Here is a 24,417-nt window from a genome sequence, read left to right as displayed (position 1 = left end):
TGCATGAGCAGACGAATGACTGTAAATATTTAGTTGAAATGTTGCATGCACTTTTTGAAATTATGTTTCTAAGAAAATGACAGCGAGAGGGACATTGTGTTGCTCTGACACAAGAATTAGACTCACACATATTTCAAGTCAGGTACAATGTATTAACAGCCCCAGTCTAACTGGGATACTGGGCTGGATGCTGGATAAGTGAGCCATGAATAGAGACATGATGTATGTAAAGCACTTTGGTAATTATCATGATCCTCAAGGAAAGTTTTAATCAGTGTGTCTTGCACATCATGGCTTCCTCTTTGGAGGAGTTGTGGTCTGATTCAAAAGAACATTTGGGGTTATTGATAATACTTATTACAAAACCTGCTTCCTTCATTACTGCAGACAGAAACGACAGACACGTTCAATGAGTGTTCAATCAGAGGACTGGATGGAGCTGAAGACGTGCTGAGGTCCTTTATTGACATAATGAGACGATAAATATCCATTCCTCTTGTACCAGGTGTAGTTAGCTGCTGGGTTAGCATCACTGCTACAGGTCAGAGTCACTGAACTGCCCTCCACTATCTCATCAGAGGGACTCACTGACACAGAGGAAGCTTTGGAGCATCTGGAGGAGAAATGAATGTATATTATTGATAGATTATATTATATGTTATCATAGAGAATTAACTATTTAAATGTATTTTTCTTTTTTTTTCTTTCAGACTGTCCCTATTATTTATCACAGCAGCTGTCCAGAGTGCTGATCCTGGATCTGTCACAGGTGAGACTCCTGCTGGTGGAAACTGAGAATAACAAGCCTTTAATCATTTGTAATCTTCATCAACATTCTTCTCTTTAGATGCTGGTTGTGTCGTTAGCTGAGTCTGTCCTCTCAGTTCTAGCTGTTGTAGGGAGTTATTGATTGTTTCTTACACCCAGCTGGAAGATCACTTCCTAGTTATGTTTTGTAAATAGTTTACCAAACAGATGTATTAAATAATGGAGGTGGAGGGTGAAACTTGAGTTTCGTTTCTGGGGTAATAAACAAATCCTCTTATTCATTTTTTAATAATTTGAAATGAATTTAAGAACCTGGAAAATCAATTTTGAAAGAAATGACAGTCTGCCATCTGTCTCAGTTAAACATGTTCATCCATCCATCCATTTTCCGTAACCTGCTTATCCAGTTAAGGGTCTCAGGGGTGCTGGAGCCGATCTCAGCTGTCAATGGGTGAAGGCAGGGTTCACCCTGGACAGGTCTCCAGTCTGTCGCAGGGCTGACATATAGAGACAGACAACCACTCACACTCACATCCACACCTACGGGCAATTTAGAGTCTTCAATGCCAAAGCTGCATGTCTTTGGACTGTGGGAGAAGCCGGAGAACCCGGAGAGAACTCACGCTGACACGAGGAGAACATGCAAACTCCACACAGAAGGTTGTCCAGCCCAGGAATTGAACCCAGGCCCCTCTTGCTGTGAGGCAACAGTGCTAACCACTACACCACCGTGCAGCCCTAAACATGTTCAATTAACTCCAATACAACACAAACCGATCAGTGGACGACTCCTCTACCTCCTGAGGTTTGTAACAGATGTGTTTAATATTTTTGGTAACCCTAAATTCTCATTCAGTAGCAGACTGGTGCCGCCATATGAAATGGTCTTAAACCTCCACAGGCTGACACAGTGGAGTAAACTTACACACTGGAGGAGAACAGTGATTCTCAGATCCTCTTACAGCACAGGAGTAGCTGTCTGCAGAACCAAAGTAGACTGAATAAGAAGAAGATGATCTTCTCTTGATGTGCTGTCCATTCTTGTACCAGATGTAGGAAGGATTATCAGGCAGAACATAACTGCTGTGACACTCCAGCAACGACCTGTAAGGATCTGATCTGCTCACCTTCACCTGGAGACCTGGATCTGTGAAGAAGGAACAGGAATGTTATTTTATTAAACTGTCAAATATACACAAAAGACATTTATATTCTAGTTTTCTAGATGTTGAACATTTTGAGAAAATTAACATGTGAATTAAAATGTTACCTGTGACAAACAAAGTGACTCCAGGTGAACCAGTATATTTCTCTCGTGGTTGGTTTGTCCTGAACCTGAACTTGTACTCAGCTGAGTCACTCTCTCTCAGGTTTTTAATAGTCAGAGTGCACTTCTTCTCATAACATCTGTACTGCACACGACCTGAATACTTAGAGTCTGTTCTCAGATCCTAAATGACCACAAATACATGAAGAACTACTTCAAAAAGGGGAAAAACATCCACAAATAGACACAAAATTAATAACAACCTCTAAATGTGGTCTATTGCATTGAAACGCTGGCTGAATGATTTTAGGAAGTTCCACAGAGCGGTTCATTTTTATTAAACAAATTATTCAGGGCATTTTTTCTTTGTTAATGTACATACAGTCATTACTTCCATCCACACAAACACAACTTTACTGTCTTTAATGGCGCACAACTCTTCAGTTTATAAAGTTTGTAATGTTACAGAGATGCTGCTGGTGTTAAAAACAGCTCTGTGTTGGTCGTCCTGTAAATACTTCAATCTAATGAAAGAAGAGTGAATGTCGCACCACAAGTCTGTTTATTAACTAAAAACACAACTTCCTCTGTTTTTCTGAGGTAAACAGTCACGTTAAACAGTTATCAAGGTGTTTAAAACCAACCTTGCTTCCTTCCTCTTTCCTTCATCTATGTGCATGAACACATTGAGGCTTGTAAATGATCAAGCTGCAATGATGAAGTCAAATCTTGCAGTTGTTTTGCAAGAGATGCATCAACTACTGAAAATATAGTTTATGGGAATGACAGGGAGTCATCTTGTGACCTTGGGTAAATCCCAAGTCTCTTATTTGTCATTTCCTCACTCCAGAGAGGAGGGATCTCTGAGGAGCCATGAGCGAGGATGCAGGAGAGCATCCTTCCAGGAAGTGTTGTGAGGGCCGACACGCCCCCTCATCAGTCATCAGTTATTTGATTGGACGCTGCAGCCGATCATTCTGATCTGATAAAGCTCATCACCACTGGAGTTTAGTACCAGAGTGGTGACAGGTCACAGACTGATCAGATTGAAAAGTCAGAGAGAGAGAGAGAGAGCAGGAGAGTTTGTCTGTATGTCAGTAGAAACACTTTTTACATAATCGTCATTTCCATTCAGTCACATGAGGCTAATAATTCCTGAGTGTTGGGTTGATGAGTTATGTAATTCCAATTTACCCCAAAACATTGATCTTAATAAATTAATTCCAGTGTCTAGGTGAAACCATAATCTTATTTTGGATTATTAAATAATGACATTATTATCAGATTTTTTTTTGAATATAGAATTTTCTTGTTGCACTAGAGGCTTCAAATCCAGTCATAATCAGAAAATAGTGTTCTTTGCAGACTACAAATATTCTGTCTGCAACAACATAATAAAAACAATAAAAAAAAGAAAATAAACAAAAAGGTTATGATGAGTGACATGAGCTTTAAGTGCTTAACACTCAACCTGAGACATTTAAATAGTTTTTATAATGTAATTAGCTTTTTGAATTATTTTATTGTTGTTTAACTGGTTTCTTTCTTTACTTGCACAGTTCAACCTCAAAGCTATGATTAAAATGTAAGATTTTGCTGTAATGTGTTACATTTTTTGTATCCTCCAAAAACCTAATTGCTGGAGCTGCTAATGTCAATTTAATTTAATTGGAATTTATTTTTTATATTAGGGGTGTAGAAAAAACCCTCTAATTCTAATTTAAATTAACATTATGCATTAGAGTATATATTTTATATTTTCTAACAAACAGATCCTGTACCATGTGTGTCCAAGACAAATGTCCTTCTGGACAATAAAGCCCATCTTAAATTATTTAAAATACTTGTTTGTTTTTTCCACTATGTCTCTTGTTTGCACTATATCTATGCTGCTGTAATCCTGCAAATTTCCCCTCTGTTTAATAAAGGATTTTCTTTATTTTATCTTATATCTTATCTTATCTTATCTTATTCTGTATTTATAAGATTTTTTTTTTTTGTCATTGTGGATTTTTTTTTTCTTACTTACTTACTTACTTCTTTAAAATACTTGTTTAAAATTTTTTCCACCATGTCTCTTGTTTGCACTATATCTATGCTGCTGTAATCCTGCAAATTTCCCCTCTGCGGCACTAATAAAGGATTTTCTTATTTTATCTTATTTATCTTATTTTATCTTATTTTATCTTATTTTATCTTATTTCATCTTATTTATCTTATTTTATCTTATTTATCTTATTTTATCTTATTTTATCTTATTTTAACTTATTTATCTTATCTTATCTTATGTGAACGGCTAGTATACGTTCAAATAAGTAAAATAATTAAATACTGTAATAACATTAATCATACTACAATATTTAACTCCAAAGAAGTTTATATATAGTTTCAATTCCAATCTGTAAAACTTTTCCTGTCCACCTACGTCACTGTTACGTCACTCCCTCAATTTTAACTCCTCCCACTTTCAGACGCGGTCAATTAGAAAGATGCAAAGTGATTCAGTCACCCTCGTTAGCTTCCGCTTATTGTGACTTATTTTATCTTATCTTATCTTATTTATTACTTATTTATCTTATTCTGTATTTATAAGATTTTATTTTTAGTCATTGTGGATTTTTAATTTTTACTTACTTACTTACTTATTTAAAATACTTTTTCCACCATGTCTCTTGTTTGCACTATATCTATGCTGCTGTAATCCTGCAAATTTCCCCTCTGCGGAACTAATAAAGGATTTTCTTATTTTATCTTATTTTATCTTATTTTATCTTATTTTATCTTATTTATCTTATCTTATCTTATCTTATTTATCTTATCTTATCTTATGTGAACGGCTAGTAATACGTTCAAATAAGTATGTTAAATCCAAAATAATTAAATGCTGTAATAACATTAATCATACTACAATATTTAACTCCAAAGAAGTGTATATATATATATATATATATATATTATATATAGTTTCAATTCCAATCTGGGACGTCCTGTTTAAAACTTTTCCGGTCCACCTACGTCACTCCCTCATGTTACAAAATCATCAACGCCCACTGACGCCGTAACTCCTCCCACTTTCAGACGCGGCCAATTGGAAAGACGCAAAGTGATTGACAGTCACCCTCGTCCAATCAGCTTCCGCTTCTATTGTGACTCACTGCAGGGACACTACCGGGAGCACTATCTTATCTTATCTTATCTTATCTTATCTTATCTTATCTTATCTTATTCTATCTTATTCTGTATTTATAAGATTTTTTTTTTAGTCATTGTGGATTTTTTTTCTTACTTACTTACTTACTTACTTATTTAAAATACTTTTTCCACCATGTCTCTTGTTTGCACTATATCTATGCTGCTGTAATCCTGCAAATTTCCCCTCTGTGGCACTAATAAAGGATTTTCTTATTTTATCTTATTTATCTTATTTTATCTTATTTATCTTATTTTATCTTATTTCATCTTATTTATCTTATTTTATCTTATTTATCTTATTTTATCTTATTTATCTTATTTTAACTTATTTATCTTATCTTATCTTATGTGAACGGCTAGTAATACGTTCAAATAAGTATGTTAAATCCAAAATAATTAAATACTGTAATAACATTAATCATACTACAATATTTAACTCCAAAGAAGTTTATATATAGTTTCAATTCCAATCTGGGACGTCCTGTTTAAAACTTTTCCTGTCCACCTACGTCACTGTTACGTCACTCCCTCAATCATCAACGTAACTCCTCCCACTTTCAGACGCGGCCAATTAGAAAGATGCAAAGTGATTGACAGTCACCCTCGTCCAATCAGCTCCGCTTCTATCGTGACTCGCTGACAAACCCACCCTGGGCCCTGGACTCCCGGTTCTTCGGCTGCAGGGACGCTACCGGGAGCACCGGGAGCACAGACCATTGCACAGACCTCTCTCTGGCTCCCTTCGCGTCCCGGCGGACGTCCATGGAGACACCGGCAGAGCTGCGGTGGGTGGGCGGCCGGCTCCTGAGCGGCCTCGGGTCTCTGGCCCCCAGGACGCCGGCTGGGGAGCAGCTCAGAGCGGACCCGGAGCCGGACTACGAGGGGCTGCCCCGGGAGGCGGACACCGGGACGCACATGCTGGCGGGGTCCGTGGCCGGAGTGCTGGAGCACTGCCTCATGTACCCGGTGGACTGCGTGAAGGTACGACACCGCGTTACGAGGACACGTGAGGACCCGTAGGCCCCACACGAGCCGAGCTGCTCCAGCTCTACCGACCGGCTAACAGCTAACAGGGCTACAAGCAGCTAACAGGGCTACAAGCTAACAGGGCTACAAACAGGGCTACAAGCTAACAAGCTAACCAAGCTAACAGGGCTACCAGCTAACAGGGCTACAAGCTAACATGGCTAAACAGGGGTTACCTAGCTAACAGGGCTACAAGCTAACATGGCTAACAGGGGTTACCTAGCTAACATGGCTACAAGCTAACATAGCTAACAGGGGTTACCTAACATGCTAACAGGGGTTACCTAGCTAACATGGCTACAAGCTAACAGGGGTTACCAAGCTAACATGGCTACAAGCTAACATGGCTAACTAAGCTAACAGGGGTTACCAAGCTAACATGGCTAACTAACAGGGTTACCTAGCTAACATGGGGGTTACCTAGCTAACAGGGGTTACCTAGCTAACAGGGCTACAAGCTAACAGGGGTTACCTAGCTAACATGGCTAACCAAGCTAACATGGCTAACAGGGGTTACCTAGCTAACATGGCTAACAGGGGAGCTAACATGGCTAACAAGGGAGCTAACATAGCTAACAGAGGTCAGATGACTAACTAACATAGTATAAAATAATATAACGGTCGTCATAGTGATAAATACATTCTGGGTTATTATGTTTACAGAAGTTAAACTGTAATTTTCTTTATTTTTGTAATTTAAAAACTGACCTCTAACTTGCTCCAGAGACGCTAGCTAACTAGCTAGCAGCAGTTAGCCGCTACAAGGCTAACATGCCTCCATTATCGGACACTTCTCCTGTTTACTACTATAGTTAGAGAGGGACATTGTTATTGATATGGATTTTATTTTTATCTCTATGCTGCTATAATCCTGTAAATGTCCTACAGCGGCATAGAGATACTGAAATAAACAAGTATTATAAATAAGTAATAAAACAGTAAAGAATATTAAAAAGTAAGAAAGTTAAAAAAAAATCCACAATAACTAAAAATATTATATATATACAGACAGAATAATTATAGTATTGCACAGTGTATTTTTATGCACAGATTTTATATATATATAATATATAGTATAAAATAATATGGTTCTGTTTGTGACTGTAAGAAATCACTGAGGATTTAATGTGTAAAGAGTAAATGATTAACACAGATGCGTCTGTTAGCCACTAGATCAACGGTCGATGGATGGATTCATTCTTGGAATAACAGACGCACCTTGGTTTGGCATGAGTTAGTGTGTATTGCCAGTCAGTCATCTGTTAGTGTGTGTGTATTTACTGTAAACTATATATAGACGACATAGTTTTATCATTACCGAACCATATCACCATGCACAGCGTCAACAGTGGAGTGGACAGAGTTAGAGCCACTATTCATCCTGTTTCTATCAGGAGCTGTACATTTTTATAGCACACGACTGAAATTTGTCTTTCATAATATGACAGATGTCACATGGTCTCTGTCAAACAGATCTCAGAAATTGGACCTCCAACCTTATGGCTCATATGTTTTCCACTGTGTTTGAGCTACACAGGCAAAGGCTATTTCTAAATAAATAGATTATTTATAGTTCTTACACCGGAAAATTGACGCTCACAGGTGCTTGTCACGCATAAAATTCACTTAATCCAGTGTGTGGATTGCCCCACAATTCAGTGCCGATACATATTAGTGGAGGAAATTAAAAGCAATTGTGGACAGCAGTGAGAACAGGAAAACAAAAATCTCCGAAAAGATCATTCATTTTTATAGAATCTTTGTTTGGACATAAATGCACTTTTTTTCCCCAGACTCTTGTTGACTTCCCTGTGTTGTATCAGGAGATAAAAACAAACAGTTCTCATCCAAATTATTACATTCTTTTCAGCAAAATGACCTCCAACATGATCACCCTTTTTGTTTTACAAGAGCTGTTTCCATTGCAAACTGTTGCATCAGTCACATTCGGATTCTCAGGGAATATTACTTGACTCACCAGGACAGAATTCTAGTTATTTCTAATTCTTGTTCGGTTTGTGTGTGTGTGTCACATGCCTCTCAGTGTTTTGACCTGTAGCTGTGTGAGTTATTGTCATTTTAAATGGTTGCATAGTGATTAGGCCTTGTTAAAATGCACCAGTATATTTATTTGTAAATGCATCAAAAAGAAAGATAATTTAATGTTAATACAGTTGGCCAATCTCTAATGTTGACATCAGTTTCATTCTTTTTGGAAATGAACAGAAAATGAAACCTAAAATTCAAGCTAAACCCGTCCTGGCAGGATCTCAGGTTATGAAATCTCATTTTTCAGCAACCCTTTTTATAGCCAAGCACCATGAACCTTAATTAATTAAGTACAAAAAGTAAGAGAAGAGTAGAAGTAGAAGGAGGAAGTGTGTTTATAAATGTTTGTGGGAAAAAAATCCTTTTCGCACAAGGAAGTCTTTTCTTTACCGTAATGTTTGGCGGCCAACTTCCTCTAACCCAAGAATTCTCAGATTTCACAACCTTAGTTCCTTGTCGGCAAACCTCTTTTATCTACTAGTTCATTCTTACCACTATTTTCAAACTCAGTTTCCTGTTTCCTCTTTTCTCCGAGGTCAGTACAGAGTAACTTAACAAAGGATCTCTTCTGTTTGTTAATTCAAATTCTGTCGCACCTCTGACCAAATTTACCAGCAGTCTACTGACAGCACCCTGAGAAAATACATTCTTACACAACCCAAAATGTGATTGTTGTAACTTCAGCATGATAACATCATATATTTATACACTGATATTCATCAACATGCTCTGTCACTATCAAATAAATGAAAATAAATACTAGTAGCAGCATGTGTAGACTCGGGTAAGACAGGCTTCTAGCAGCTCCTGCCCTGGAGCCACAAAATACTTTTATTTATTGGCTGAACAGTACAGTTATAAAGGGACAGATATTTAACATATTTTCCTATCAATGTCGAACCACAAAGTACTCTATACACCTTCTTTTATATATGTACAGACTTAGATGTGTAAAATCAGATGAGCGGACTTTCTTTTCTGCTGGTCGTCATGAGAAATTGAGAGTTAAGTTACCTGCTGGATGGTATGTTAATCATTCACTTTTTATCTGTCAGATTTGAGTCAAACACAGACACACGCACATACATATACTCTTTTACTTGCCCCTTGCAGTGTATTGGTGGTTGGCAAAAACAACGTTAAATACCAACATAAGAAACTGTAACAAGATGTCCTCATCCTAGATGTCTCGGTGAAGTGTAGACAAACGCGTATCAATGACTGCAAAACATTACGAGATGGAGAATAGAGAAAACCGAATTGATTGTTTTAAACTTAGCAAGAAATGTCAGAGAATTACTTTCTTATAGAAATGTCAGTTTTTTCCCCCGTAGCAGTCAGATTTAAAGGTCTGATCGGAAACAAATGTCACCATGTTGTCTTCTAACTAAAGGAAAAAATAACCAGCTACTATGACTGGTGAGAGGAGGATGATTAACATGTGGCACAAAGATCAAAATACAACATTTCTACTGTGCTTGTGATGCCAACACGGAGAACATCGAATGCAGTACGACCACAACTGAAATATTAGTCCATTTTGAAGGCACAAAAATCGTATCTTTTAGTTCAAGTACATACATTTATCGTGGTCTGTCACTTCCTGTTGAATCTAGCATTACTTAACACCATATGTTACAAGAGGGAGCCAGTGACTCCTCCCCATTTGCCTCCTAGCTGTTGTTTGTGTGACTGAGATCCTCGTGAGTTGACAAATGCAGCCGTTTTGTTGTCGTTATACGCGAGCCTCAACTGCTGTACTCCCCCAGAGTCTCTAACAGGGTTCACGTCCAGATACGTTACCATGTGAACAAATTGGCATGAGCACAAAGCCCTCTGTGTTTGTCTGTCTGTTCACTGACAGATGATTCTGTTGGGTTCTTGGGTTGACCATGAGTGCAGCTTGGAACTTCCCCCAAAAATCCCCTACCAGACTTGAATACACTTTTTATACTGTGGATGAGTGGGCACATTCCATGTGAGTTACCATTTCCCAGAAGCAGGCAGCAGGACCGTCCGTGTCAGCCTCCCACCTCCACTAGGGATATTTACCCCTGACGGGAGGGAGAAGTTCACTCATTGCATGTTATGTAAAGTTTGACAGTTGCTCAATCTTCATCTGGAGCTTTTGGAATTTTGTTTGTTGCCATGGCAAACAATCCTGCTTATGTGAGCCATGCAAGTGGTAGTCAGTTAGTTTGGTTTTGTTTTGCACCACTTCCTGTTAAGCACTCTCTGACCTCATTTGTGGTTTTGTGGTTGGCGGCTTTGACTGCAGTTGGTTCTGCGATGGTTTAAAAGAACATTGCCGGAAGTTGGTGTGGTTTTCTAGTTGACAGACTGTCAGAGTGAGATGTTTTTAACACTACTAGGTATTTGGGCACTGAATGGGGAAACTGAAACCGGTCTTGGTCACCAATACTGGTTTTGTCTTCTGTCTTTTTTTTGCACTTTGCTCTTTCACAATCCATCTTCTGGTTGTTCAGATATTAGCAGAATTGACTTCCTGAACTTAAACAACTGATGGTGGAAAGGCATTGTTTTGCAAGTTTTTCTTTGTAAGAATTCTCTATAAAAAATAATGTAGATTACCATCATATTTACGTCTGCGTTTGTTCCTCCACACCAGACCCGCATGCAGAGCCTTCACCCCGAGCCGGGGGCGCGCTACAGGAACGTGATGGACGCCCTGCGGCAGATCGTGCGGACGGAGGGCGTGTGGCGGCCAATCAGAGCGTGAACGTGCTGGCGGTGGGGCGGGGCCTGCCCACGCGCTCTACTTTGCCAGCTACGAGAAGATCAAGTTCTCGCTCAGTGACGCCATCCACCCTGGAGTCAACAGCCACTTTGCAAATGGTAATTCAAATATACTGACTTTCTGCGACTCCTTTTAAGGCACATGCTTGAAGTGAAATGTCTGTTTGATGACACTGGAGGAGGTTGTTGAGGCTCAAACTTCCATTTCATCGTTCTCTCTGTTTCTACAGGAGTGGCGGGTTGCATGGCCACCGTGCTGCATGACGCCATCATGAACCCAGCTGAAGGTAAGCCCCCCTCCGCCCCCCCCTCCATGTTTTCTTATGTCAGCATGTGACACATGAGGTAGAGCGCTTGACCCGCAACCACAAGGTCGGTGGTTCGAAAATAAATGTGTTTAAAGCAACAGGAGGAGAGCTAGTAACGTTAGCAGCACCGCTAACGGCTAACAAACAAAGGTTCTGTTAAGTTACGTTATGATGCGTTCGGGCTCTGTTCAGTGAAAATGAGTGTTTGGCAAAGGTAAATTATAACCTTATGATGTGTTCACATGTAAATGTGTTAAAGAGAAACTTGAATAAATCCAGTTGTTTTGAAGGAGATGTTTTAAATATAATAACATAAATATATATTAGAGTGTAAACTAGCTGTAAGAGGCTTATAATATATTAATACTACTAATGACAATATCTTTTATTTACTAAGCATTTGAATAACGTGGAATTTTTGATAATTAACAGAAGTCAGAGTGGTTGAAAAGATTTTTGGGACGGTGGCAAATGAATAGTCTGGATCCTTGTAGACCAGCTGCTATAACAAAACAAACAAAATAAGGGATCTGTATCTACTAATATCAATCATCAATGATGGGCAATTGGTATCGGCGGCAAAAAAACATGGCATGGGATCTCTAGAAGTTATATTTGCTCCCTTTTTTATTTTATGATCCATTGCACCACTAACAAAGATAAACATGCAGAACATTCTGCACTGTGAAGGCTTCTTGGTCTATTTACAGAAGTTCTCGACCTTTCAAGGACCCTTAAACCCCTCTGATGGTGTCGTTCTACCAGCAGGACACTTGATGGAGCTACAGACTCGGCTGTAAACCCAAATGTTACTGCGACAGATCAGTCTATGGGTGACATGATTGCTTTGAAAGATGTTATTCTTCTTCATTAATTAGTATTAATCACAGCATATTTATGTTCAGATTTACAGACTGTTCTGTGTTTGAGCAAAATAACTACGGCTGTTATTGACAAAGAGAAATTTTTATTCGACTAACGTTCGACAGATCTGTAAAACTGAGTTCCTCTATAAGAAAAATCACAAAAAAGCACCACTTTATGCCTTGTTTTTACAGAGATGTGCTCATAGTCATCTTGAAAACATTTGATTTAGCATGAAAAAGCATAAAAATCAACTACTAAAATAACATTCAGAATAAATAATCTTTGCCACAGCCAAGTTCTCAACTTGTTTCTGATAAGATTTATATTTTTCTACTATTTATTGTTAAAACTCTGAACGAGATAAGCGGGTATAGATGATGGATGCATGGAGAAGCACATTATGTCGAAACAAAGAGTGATTTGGGAATATTTAATGTGATTAAGGGAGGTGGTGAGCTGTTATCCCTTCATATTTAAAGCATTAGGCTTCTGATAATTCCGCATTTTTTTTTTAATGTTCTGTTTAATTGACGACTGATTGTTTTCAGTATATTTATGAAATTTAAGTCCCACATATTCCACCCAAAACTGCCATTAATGATTGTAAATTGTTAGAAAACCAGATGTTTTGGAGACAGTCTGGTTACACTTCCTTCCTTTTTCTTTCTAGTGTTCCTGCTTTCCCCAGACTTCCTCTTTTCACTTCCCTGTTTGGTTGATGAATAAATGTTCGATATAAACTTTGCTCTTCTTTCTCTTCAGTTGTGAAACAGCGAATGCAGATGTTCAACTCTCCGTACCGCGGCGTGCTGGACTGCGTGGGGTCCCTGTTGAGGCACGACGGCCCGGCCGCTTTCTACCGCAGCTTCACCACCCAGCTGACCATGAACGTGCCCTTCCAGGCGCTCCACTTCATGACCTACGAGTACCTCCAGGAGCTGCTCAACCCCCACAGACAGTACAACCCGTCCTCCCACGTCGTGTCCGGCGCGCTGGCCGGAGCCCTCGCCGCCGCCGTCACCACCCCGCTCGACGTCTGCAAGACCCTCCTCAACACGCAGGAGGCTCAGGCCATACACGTGATCCAGGCGGAGGCGGCGACGACGGCCGGCGGGGCGGTTGGAGCGGCCGCCGCCTCGGCCCCGGCGTCCGCCACATCTCCGGCCTCGGCGAAGCTTTTCGGACGGTGTACAGGATGGGGGCGCGCCGGCGTTCTTTAAAGGCGTCCAGGCCCGGATCATCTACCAGATGCCCTCCACCGCCATCAGCTGGTCCGTCTATGAGTTCTTCAAATACATCATCACCAAGCGGCAGCACGAGAGGCGGCTGCGCGGGGATCGTGACGGCGACAAATAGACACCTGGCAGTCGGAGATCAGCAACGCTACGGGGTTTGAAAAGCTCCAGAGTTTGAGAGTCTTTGGGCGAACTTTTATTTTGTTTACTGAGATCTATTAGTCGGATCTATATTTCATAGCAGGCGAGGACGCGTACGAATGTTAGGGGACAACTCGTCTTGAATACTTCATTCTCTGGGCTGATGAAAGGTCCGTCGGTTAGAAAAGGAAGGTCTCTAAATTGCTGACTGGAAGTTCTGGTTCCCTAAACCCCCACCCCACTAAATCCAGATGCTTTAACTATTTTTAGTTTTAGCGTTAAACTTGATAAACTTCCTGCATTAGCTCTCATAAAGCTAATCATTCAGCATTATGCAGCGCAGAGTAAAAGCTCACTGACCCTCCAACACCTACAGTGCAGTTTGTTAGACATTTTTGTTTTGGCCCTTAACTCTCACTAAACTATGACTGAGGTTAAAGTGCTGACTTTGAGCTTTAACTCTAAGGTGTCGAATGAACTGTGTAGAAGTTGTAGCGTTTTTAAATATACTTACCCCCCCAAGAAAGGGTTAGAAATCCTACTTTCATTCTCATAGTTGTAAGTCCAGTGTGTTTGAGTACAGAGCCAAAACAAAATGCATCCCTATACAAGTAGTTAAGAACTGCACATGTGTCACCTCTGGACAGAACAACTACCATATCACCTTCTGACCACAGGGGGGCGCACAGCCTCAACAGCTGCACACTAGAGAAAACAGCTGCAGAATGGCACAACAGCAACATCAAATTAGTTAGAAAACTTGTGCTGTTGTACAGTAACACTCAACTCTGAATTGCATGGAATTGCTGATTCCATGTGAGGCTGCTGGAACGGATCCTAAAACGCTTCCTGTTCCCTGGTCTTAGTCAATGGGTTTGTGGTTAGATGTCTGAAATAAGGTCTGTGGTTAACACAAGATAGAAAAGATTTTATATTTAATACATTGATATTTTATCGATATCATCTTAGATTTTGGATATGATTATATGGCATAAATATGGTCTTCACTGTTTTTAAAGGCTGCATTACAGTAAAATTATGTAATTTTCTGAACTTACTAGACTCTTCTAGCTGTTCTATTATTTTCCTTCAACCTCTTAGTCATTCAATCCAGAATTACTGATGATTCTTTACAAAAAAATATCATTGTAATTATAAATATTTAATGAAAGCACCAATAGTCAACCAGGCAGTACCGCGGTGATATCGAGGTGTTTGGTCAAAATAAAATCGTGATATTTATATTTTCCATATTCCCCAGCCCTAGAAATCATAAAAGCATTTTTCTTACTGAACAAAAACATTGTAAATTTCATAATTCTTTGTTTGCCACAGAGTTTATTTTCTGCAATAATCCGATGGAAAAAAGAAAATCTCATTGACTTTTAGTGGAGGGAACCAGTTTGATGCCGCGTGTGTGTGTGCGCGTGTGCGTGTGTGTGTGTGTGTGAGAGCATGTGTGTGCGTGTGTGAGCATGAGTGTGCGTGTGTGAGCATGAGTGTGCGTGTGTGAGCATGAGTGGATGTGGACTTCATAGAGATCAGCTGCTACATCGACCAGATTTGATCTCAACACACTGTAACCGAACGACACACTTTGCGTTGTCCTTCAAAGGAAACTCAAAATACAGGTGGGTCAAAATAATTTAGATCCTTTTAAGATTTTTTTTTTTAATTTTTTTTTTGAAGTTACATTACAGTCATTTAGCAGAGTGACGACATGTAACTGGTTTCCTGTCGTCTCTTCGGTAGCTTTTCACCGGGTGCTTTTCAAATCCACTCACATCTGAAAGATTGTTGTTGTTGTTGGTGGCTCATGCAGGTACTTTTATTAGATTTTTGTTCTAAAACATGTTCATAATATGGAAGATTCAGTCCAGCAAAAAATCAAAGTTTGTAAACAAAGGATTCTTGTTTTTAATGCATACAGTTTATGAACATAAATAACAGATGGAACAGAAACGGCCTGAGTATTAGCCTTAGATGATAACTTTCTTTCTTTCTTTTATTTTATTTTTTGTCAAAACGCACAGCATCCTAGCACTTAATAGCAATTTCTTTATCATTGTTAGGATAAAAAAAAACGTTGACATTAAAACCAGTACGCAGAAGAAACTAATAACTTGTACAGATGCCTTCAGTTAGCCGCCATACATCCAACGCACAACTACTACAAAGAGCCTCCCATAGAGATGTAGTATTGAGTTTTGAAGCCATAAAAGAGGATGAAATTGTATATAGTATAAAGTATATATATCTATAAATATGGACAATAGATGAACTGTAACTAACCAGCTGTGTTTTGAAGCTAACATGTATGTTGAGTTATTCAAATATGAAACTGCGCTGGAAGAATTCAAGCTTTTTAAAAAAAAAAAAAAAGCAAAACCTGGATTATTTTTGATTTAATGGATTATGGATTTTAAAAAATGGGTGAAGAGTATTTAAAAACAAATGTGTTGCTCATGTGACGTTTAAAGTTCGGGAAAAACCAAAGACTGAGAGCGCAACGTGAACTTGTTGGTTTTGTCGGACGACGACACTAATGTGAAAAATCTTGAACGCTGTTTGAGACTCCTGTGTTTTGTGAATTGTAAATAAACTCGCTAAGGCAGCTCCTCGCAGAAGCAGGGTCTTCTCTTGGTGCTGGCTCGCAAAGAGAAATCTTAACTTTTGTCTCCTTGTCTTACTTTTTATTCTCCTTTCCTTCCCAGATATTGATCTTTTTTTTTCACGGCACTAGAGATTTATGGTGGAGGTTTTCATTCTGACACAGGAGTCCAAATCACCTGTGTAGGTTTAATTCATTTTGAATAATTAGGGTGATTTCTGTAGCTGCACTTTTTGTTTACTTTTGCAAAATTACCCGGTCATTTTTATTAATTAATTGTATGTTATAAGATAATAACAATGTTATTAATATTACTTTTAATAATTTCTCTTCACTAGGAACTTGTTACAACTCGACTCACAAACGTTTTTACTTTATCCCATGAAAAAGACTAGCAAACATGTATGAATGTAGAATGCAGACTAGCGGTGTAAAAGTCCAACGAGCCCACAGTTTGGTTTGTTCGCCGTTTTTAAAACCGAGTGACATACTTTTTAAAACAGAGTTGAGCAAGTTTGGAAAGTATTTGCCGAAAAATTGCTTGACAGAAAGTTTGATAAATGAGCAATTATATAAATTTCTCAAGAAAAACAATAATAATAATAATTAAGCATTAGTCCCACAATGGGGAAATTATTTTGAACTTTGATTTTTAATTGTAAGGATTTTATTTATATGTCAATTTTTTTACTTATTTGCACTTTTACTTATTAGTCTGTCACCTTTCGTTTGGCAAATTCTAATGAGCCTTTTATTTTACTAATTGTATTGACTAAATAATGAATTGGTACCTCTTACTAATAATACACTTTTTATATGCCATACATAATATAATATAAACATGATTTGAAAAAACTTTTTTTTCTCCATTAAAACAAAAAAATCAAAGTCCCAAATTGTTCAATTTTTAACAGCTGTACAAGAATTTTCTCAAACAGATAATGAACACACTGTCCATTGAACACACAGCCGGTGAGACTTCAGTGCAGAGCCACGACCGACCAGCAGGGGTCGCCGATACAAAGACGACCCTCAGTGGCCTCAAACTAACAGATCTATTGGTTTGAATCCACTGACCTCAGAACTGTTTTAGTAACTAATAGGAGTGAATCTTTTCATTTATGATTTACTGTAGCTAATAATACAATATTAACTTTTAGCTCAATGCAGGAAACATGTTTATTGAAGTTGCGTAAGCCCACAGGTGACATGGGATCAGTTATTTATTATTTTTATTATGTTATAGTGCTAAAAAAACTCAATCAACCACCTCTATTATTTAATTTGCAGCAAAAAATCTGATGATGCATTTATTGAGCAAAAATGCTGGTTCCAGTTTCTCAAATGTTAGTATTCCCATTTTATAAAACTGTAAACTAAATATTTTGTGGACTTTTTTCAGACAAAACAAATGTTAGATGCCACCTTGGGCTTTAAATACAAAGAAACAAATAGAAAAATAAAATAAATGTATGCATAAAATAATGTCAATAATACAGATTAATTGTTTTGTCCATATGATTTAAAATTAATTAATTAAATTATTATTCATTAAAAAATCCTTGAAAATGAGATTTCAGACTCAATGGGACCTGACTAAAGTGTGTCTAAGTACTTAAATAATATTAAATGATATGAGAAAAATGAATGACAACATGTATTACATTTGCAGAATGGCTCAGTCTTTTGTTGAGATTACAGAAATAATTATTTAATGTCCTCTCAGGCTTTCCGTAGATGAACTGGCTGTTTCATTTCTCTGCAGAGGTGAAGCTCCTGGGCTTCCTGGTTGAAAGCTGTGACTGACAGACAGCAGCACCTCCACCTTTCCCCTCGCTCCACTTTTGGATCCCGTTTCACTCGAGGCCCCCCGTGTTTGTTGATGTTCCCCCGCGGCCTACAAGCTAAAATCTTTCATCTCGTCTAACCTTACAACCCCCCCGCCGCCCCCATTCCCCCTCTACTGTTGTTGCCTTTTCAGCGTCGCTCCACTGAAACGTAAGGCGATCCATTTAGTCGTCCAGGAAGGGTCTCGGGCATGTGAGGTCAGGGCCCCTCCGTCTGGGAGGGCGCATGGCGGCAGGTCCGGTCAGAGCCAAGGTCAACATCAGGCGTGTGTGTGTGTGTGGAGGAAACAAATAAAGATAAATGAGGTGACGGAAACCCAACGCACGTTCTGCACATCCCTTTAACAACTACACAGAGAATGTGTGTGTGTGTGTGTGTTTAGATGGAAAAGACAAGAAGAAGAAGTAGAACACGCTTCCTCGCCGTCCTCTTCCTTTGATAAATGGTTTTTCGTGTTTGGTGTAAAAATGTATTTTTCTAATCTCCCCCCTATCGGTGACGCTCCGCCTGCAGGTCACACATATACACACGATACCGTCACATGACCAAAGGGATTAGTGTGAAGATCATAAATCATAATTCAGATTAGTGGTGAGGCGTGTGCCCACACATGTTTTTAAGAAGTGTTTTACGGTCGGACCTCTCCAGAGGAACACACCCTGAAACACACCGCCGGTGATAAGAGTGTTTTCCTCTGCAGTGATTCCACAGACGAGGCCGCTTGGAATGAAAAAAAACGAGTATAAAATAAACACTGTTATCACACAAGTGAATGTGTATTTGTGGGGCCTTTCTTAGTATGTTTGCGCTACCCTTTAAGGATTATTTTGGAGCTTTTTATGCCTTTATTTTATAGCCATAGTTGAGAGAGAGAGAGAGACGGAGAGAGTGACATCCAAGCCGACAGGAAGAGCCGGGCCTTTGAAACAGACTTTACAAACAGAATTTAGCGGCCAAACAGTAGAATTGCATATTTTCGAGGCGGTCATGTTATGCCAATTGGTCCAAAAATACATTTTCCCATAAACATACATTGGGGGGGAAAGTGACGTCTGTAACTCAGCCAATCATTTTATTTTTAGGTATTTCAACTTCCCTTTACAGACACTAAAATAGTAAAATGCACTATGCATTATTTATTTTTTTCCTCTTATCATGTGAACAAGGCTGGGCGAGGCGGCAACCTCCGGTTCTTCCAAGTGAAGCCGATGCTTCATGTCTTAAAGCTGCATTCTCTCTACTGTCCATCAGGGGGCGACTCCTCTGGTTGTATAGAAGTCTATGAGAAAATGACTCTACTTCTCTCTTGATTTATTCCCTCAGTAAACATTGTAAACATGAGTTTATGGTCTCAATCTCTAGTTTCAAGTCTTCTTCAATACAGCATGATGTTCATTTAGTAAATGATGCTCCATTTAGAGTCAAACAGACCATAAAGCAGGGTATGCTTTAGGGCGGGGCTACTGTGATTGACAGGTCTCTACCAGAGACGTATACAGCGTCTCTACTTCAATCCTTTGCGTTCAAAACATGGTAACACCTGTTCATTGGTTGCGAAAAAACAACATGGCGACAAATCTAATCCAAGATGGCGACGGCAAAATAGCCGTACCCGAGGATTCAAAGCGGCAGTCCACAAACCAATGGGTGACATCACCATGACTCCGTCCACTTCATATATACAGTCGTATATAAAATGGCAGCTAGGGGCGTGGCTTAAGTTTGTGAGACTCAATGGAAAATATGTTTTTGCTCTTCTACAGGCTCCTTCTGTAGGAGTTTGATTGACAGACGGTTCATCCAAAGACCTACCCTTTCATTTTTTTGTAAAGTGACTGCCCTTTTTTCAAACGGTTTTCAATAACGGCTTTTCAGGTTGTTTTGTGTGACAAACCAGAGCCAACCAATTACTGACTACATCTTTATAAAAAGGTTGTGTGAATATTCATGATCCCCAGAGGACGAATCCTAGTCATTTGGGTGATTTTGGTGCAGTGACCTTTTGATCTATCTGCCGTCATCGGGGCCAAAAAGAGTTCTAAAATTCCAATAGTTTCGTCAATCTCTCGTTGATAACAACACCCTCAGGATTAAACATTTCATGTTTGATTCACTACTGATTAGGCAATGACGGTGTCAGCATGTTGATGTTGTTCAGCAGCTTTAGTTCTAAGTACATAAACAATGTCAAAATCACATCAAAGACAAATTCATGCTCTGTGGAACATAAATATTTGTACACAACGTCATGACAATCCGTGCAATATTTATTGAGATATTTCAATCTGGATGCAGCCGTGACGATTCCAGCTGATAGAGGTCGTTTGCTACTTTTTCCCCCCTTTTTTTTGTATAAATAAATACATTTTTGTGATAACTTCTGCCACTAACTTAACCAAAAGGAAGTACTAGATACTGTATGGCTTACTGGTCACCAGCAAAAGTACATCCGTAGCCAATTAATAAAGAGAATCATTGGCAAGTCCAAGTCAGGTCACAAGTCTTTGAGCTTCAGTCCAGGTCAAGTCACAAGTCTTTGGGGTACATGTCAAACCCAAGACTCAAGTCTATGAGGGGAAAGTTCAAGTCAAGTCTCAAGTCTTTGAGCTGGAGTCCAGGTCAAGTCACAAGTCTTTGAGGGAAAAGTCAATCTCAAGTCTCAAGTCTATAAGGGGAAAGTCCAAGTCAAGTCAAAAGTCTTTGATCACAAGTCAAAAGTCTTTGATCACAAGTCAAAGTCGTCAAGTCAAGTCTCAATTCTTGGATCTCAAGTCCAAGTCAAGTCTTTGAGGGACAAGCCAAACTCAAGTCTTAAGTCATTAAGGGGAAAGTCCAAGTCAAGTCTCAAGCCTATGAGGGGGGAAGTCCAAGTCATGTCAATAGTCTTTGGAAAAAAGTCCAAGTCAAAATCAAGGCACAAGTCTTTGAGCTGGAGTCCATGTTAATCACAAGTCTTTGAGCTGGAGTCCATGTTAATCACAAGTCTTTGAGCTGGAGTCCATGTTAATCACAAGTCTTTGAGCTGGAGTCCATGTTAATCACAAGTCTTTGAGCTGGAGTCCATGTTAATCACAAGTCTTTGAGCTGGAGTCCATGTTAATCACAAGTCTTTGAGCTGGAGTCCATGTTAATCACAAGTCTTTGAGGAAAAAGTCCAAATCAAGTTTCAAGTCATTGTGAAGCTCGTAGAATCTTGCATGTTAAACCAAGCACAGACTTAAGCACAAATCTAACGAAGCATTTGGTAGACAAACAAAAGCCAATGCTCTTTTATTCACCTGACAAATCATAATTTGTGTCAATATTCTTGAAAATACTCTAATTCATAGCTGTTTCGTTAAACAATATTGATGTTTTGTTTTACAGATAGAAAAGAGGCCAACAATATAACCTCGGATAGGTTGTGGCTTTAAAACTTCATTAATCAACATGAGATAATACATGTAAAAAATACTCCAACGCAAAGTGAGAATGCTCCGTCTGCTTAAAAAGTCTTCTTGTCTCTTCTCTTGTTTTTTAAGTGCCTTGCTCAAGAGCACCAGGCTGTCAGCTGCTGATGGAAGCAAAAAAAAAGCCTCTTCTCTGCCCAGATTTTCCCAGCTGGCGCAGAACTCCAAACTAATGGTTCTAATGATTTTTTTCGGTGAGACATGCACCGCAATTTATGTGTGTTATTGTAAACCCTGACAGTTCAGGATAAATCTCTGTGGGTAGCATCCCATAAACACCGTTTACTCGTGTTTCTTCCCAGAACCACAACATTTTCTGACCCAGAAAAAGCTGCACCGGCCCAACGGATAAATGTGGATCGCAGGATAAATATTTAGATATCTCGGGTTGATGGACGAGCCGGAGTCGTTCTCTTTGGCCCGGCCGTCCTCCCGTCTCCCATCGCTGGGACACGGGAAACCAGTTAAGAAAGACATTTCCAAACATCCCACGTCCATTTTACGAAATCTATTAGGCTGACGTCAGCGAGCATTACGTGTGAGCTGACTACGAAGACACTGTGCAGCCTCTGGAGAGCACTTTACACCAAAGCTTGTATGTGTCAAATTCTCAATTGGTGGATATCTCATTTAAGAGGCAAACTCCCACCAACTGCTATCAGCACAGAGGAGTCCACTGTGATATTTAGCAGAGTTTGGACTAATATGGTTTATACTTGAAGCTCGTAGCTGATATTTAACGGCAATAATATCTTTAGATTTGACAGTTTATCAGTGTAGTCGAGTGTTCCTGTACAAGATGTAGGAAGCAGCCATAGATTATGTTTTTCTACAGCAGAAAACAAATAATTTGGTCGATCAAAAGTGGGCATTTTAGGATTCAGCTTGTCGGACGCTGCGTGTTCAACAATTCAAAGCTGTATTTTGTTACATTTTAGTGCCAAAATATGTTTTATTACTTGTTATTTATCATGTTTAATGGTATCATTGCAACCAGTGGATATGATCTCTGGAGAAAAGTAAATCTGTACACATTTCTTTGGCATACGGTTCAACTGTTTGACAGTGCTGTGAGCTGGAAAGTCCAAAATGGAGGAAGTTATTGTAGGTTATTAGCTGTTATGAGAGTCCAGTCTCATAAATGTTTGATACCATTCCTCCATCGTGGAGCAGTTTACACACCCAACCTGACGTAGGAGGTCAAATTTGCTCTCATTTTACTGCAGCAGGCTCTGACCCGTTCATTCCTGGTTCTGGTTCTCCCGTGCCTCCCTTCCCTCCAGCGGGTCCAGTAATACGGCCTTGGTCTCCAGCAGCGTGGTCTCAAGTCTTTTAGGGACAAGTCCAATTCAAGTCTCAAGTCATTGAGGGGCAATTCAAAGTTAAGTTGCAAATCTTTGAGGTGGGGTCCAAGACAAGTCTCAAGTCTTAGAAGAGCAAGTCCAATTCGGCAGTCTTTGAGGGACAACTCCAGGTCAAGTCGCAAGTCTTTGAGGGACAAGTGCAAGTCATGTCTCAAGTCTTTGGTCACAATTCTTTGAGGGGCAAGTCTCAAGTCTTTGGCCTGGAGGCCTAATCTCAAGTCTCAAGTCTCTCAAGTTGTTGATAAGCAAATCCAAGGAAGCAAGTCCAAGTCAAGATTTTAAGCTGGAGTCCAAGTCAAGTCTCAAGTCTTTGAGTGTTAAGCCCAATCAAGTTGCAAGTCTTTGAGGGAAAAAGTCGAAGTCAAGTCTCAGGTCTTTGAGAGACAAGTCGAAGTCAAGTCTAAAGTCTTTGAGGAGCAAGTCCAAGCCAAGTCATAAGTTTGTGAGCTGGAGTTTAAGTCAGGTTTCAAGTCTTTAGGGACAAGTCCAAGTCAAGGCGTAAGTCTTTGAGGACAAAGTCAAAGTGAAGTCTCAAGTCTTTCAGGAGCAAGTCCAAGTCAAGCCATAACTCTCTGAGCTGAAGAGTGAAGTTGCAACTCCTTAAGCTTGAGTTCAAGTCAAGTCGCAAGTCATTGAGGGACATGTTCAAGTCTAGTCTAGGTCTTTGAGGAGCAAGTCCAAGTCAATTCTCAAGTCTCTGATTGTGGGACATAAGTGCAACTTGGGTTGAAGTCCCAAGTCCCAGTCCCTGTCTCTTTCAGCAGCTTATTTCTAACCCTCTAGCAGGTCTCAGCAGGTCTCAGCTGAAGCAGTAATGGTGGTAGTAGTATTATTAGTAGGGGTACATGTAGAAGTACTGCTAGTACCTGCAGTAGTAGTATCATACTGTACTGCAGTACGATACTACTGTACTAGTACTGTACTGTACATGTTGGGGAGTCTCTGCTGTGAGCTGAAGAGTCTCGGTGTGTGAACGCAGCCTGTCTGGGCCTGTCAGACCTCCGATGGGAGGAGAGTTTCTCCTTAATGGCCGATCATGAGAAACGTGAGTGGAGGCAGCAGCAGCGTTTACTGCACCTCCTGCTACAACATGTGGGTGTTATGACAGAGACGGAGAGCGAGGACATGGAAACACCCTCCGGACCGTGATACAAAGACACGAGGAACATCTTTTATTAGGACCAATAGAGCGCTGAGAGCGAAGGAACTGAAGCTTTAGCAGGAACTGAATGTAAACTGGTGACTTTATTTTGAAATGATTGTTAATATTTAAAGAGTGTCGATAATGTGACATCAAACATCTAATCTATGTAAAGCTCATGGGTGTAAGCTTTGACATTTAAGAAATGATCTCATTACAGATGTTTTTATTACATTGGGTGACACCTTTTAATATAGATTAAATAGATTATAGAGGCTAGAGTTTCTGCTTTACATGTTGGGGATAGAATAGTGTCGGTGTGGTGAGTTAACTTTTTATATGCAAACATGTTTGGTTTTAAACTTAACAAACACACATAATTGGTCTACTGGAT

General features: G+C 39.5%; 1 pseudogene; it reads left to right on the top strand.

Moving 5' to 3' along the window:
- The first annotated feature begins 5,912 nt into the window (after positions 1-5,912).
- On the top strand, positions 5,913-16,280 carry LOC129117038 (mitoferrin-2-like; annotated as a pseudogene).
- The last annotated feature ends 8,137 nt before the right edge of the window (positions 16,281-24,417 follow it).

Source organism: Anoplopoma fimbria, unplaced genomic scaffold, assembly GCF_027596085.1.
Source record: "Anoplopoma fimbria isolate UVic2021 breed Golden Eagle Sablefish unplaced genomic scaffold, Afim_UVic_2022 Un_contig_9980_pilon_pilon, whole genome shotgun sequence".
In the NCBI taxonomy this organism is placed as follows: Eukaryota; Metazoa; Chordata; class Actinopteri; order Perciformes; family Anoplopomatidae; genus Anoplopoma; species Anoplopoma fimbria.
Note: the sequence above shows the minus strand (reverse complement) of the source record. Positions and strands in the feature narration are given on the sequence as shown.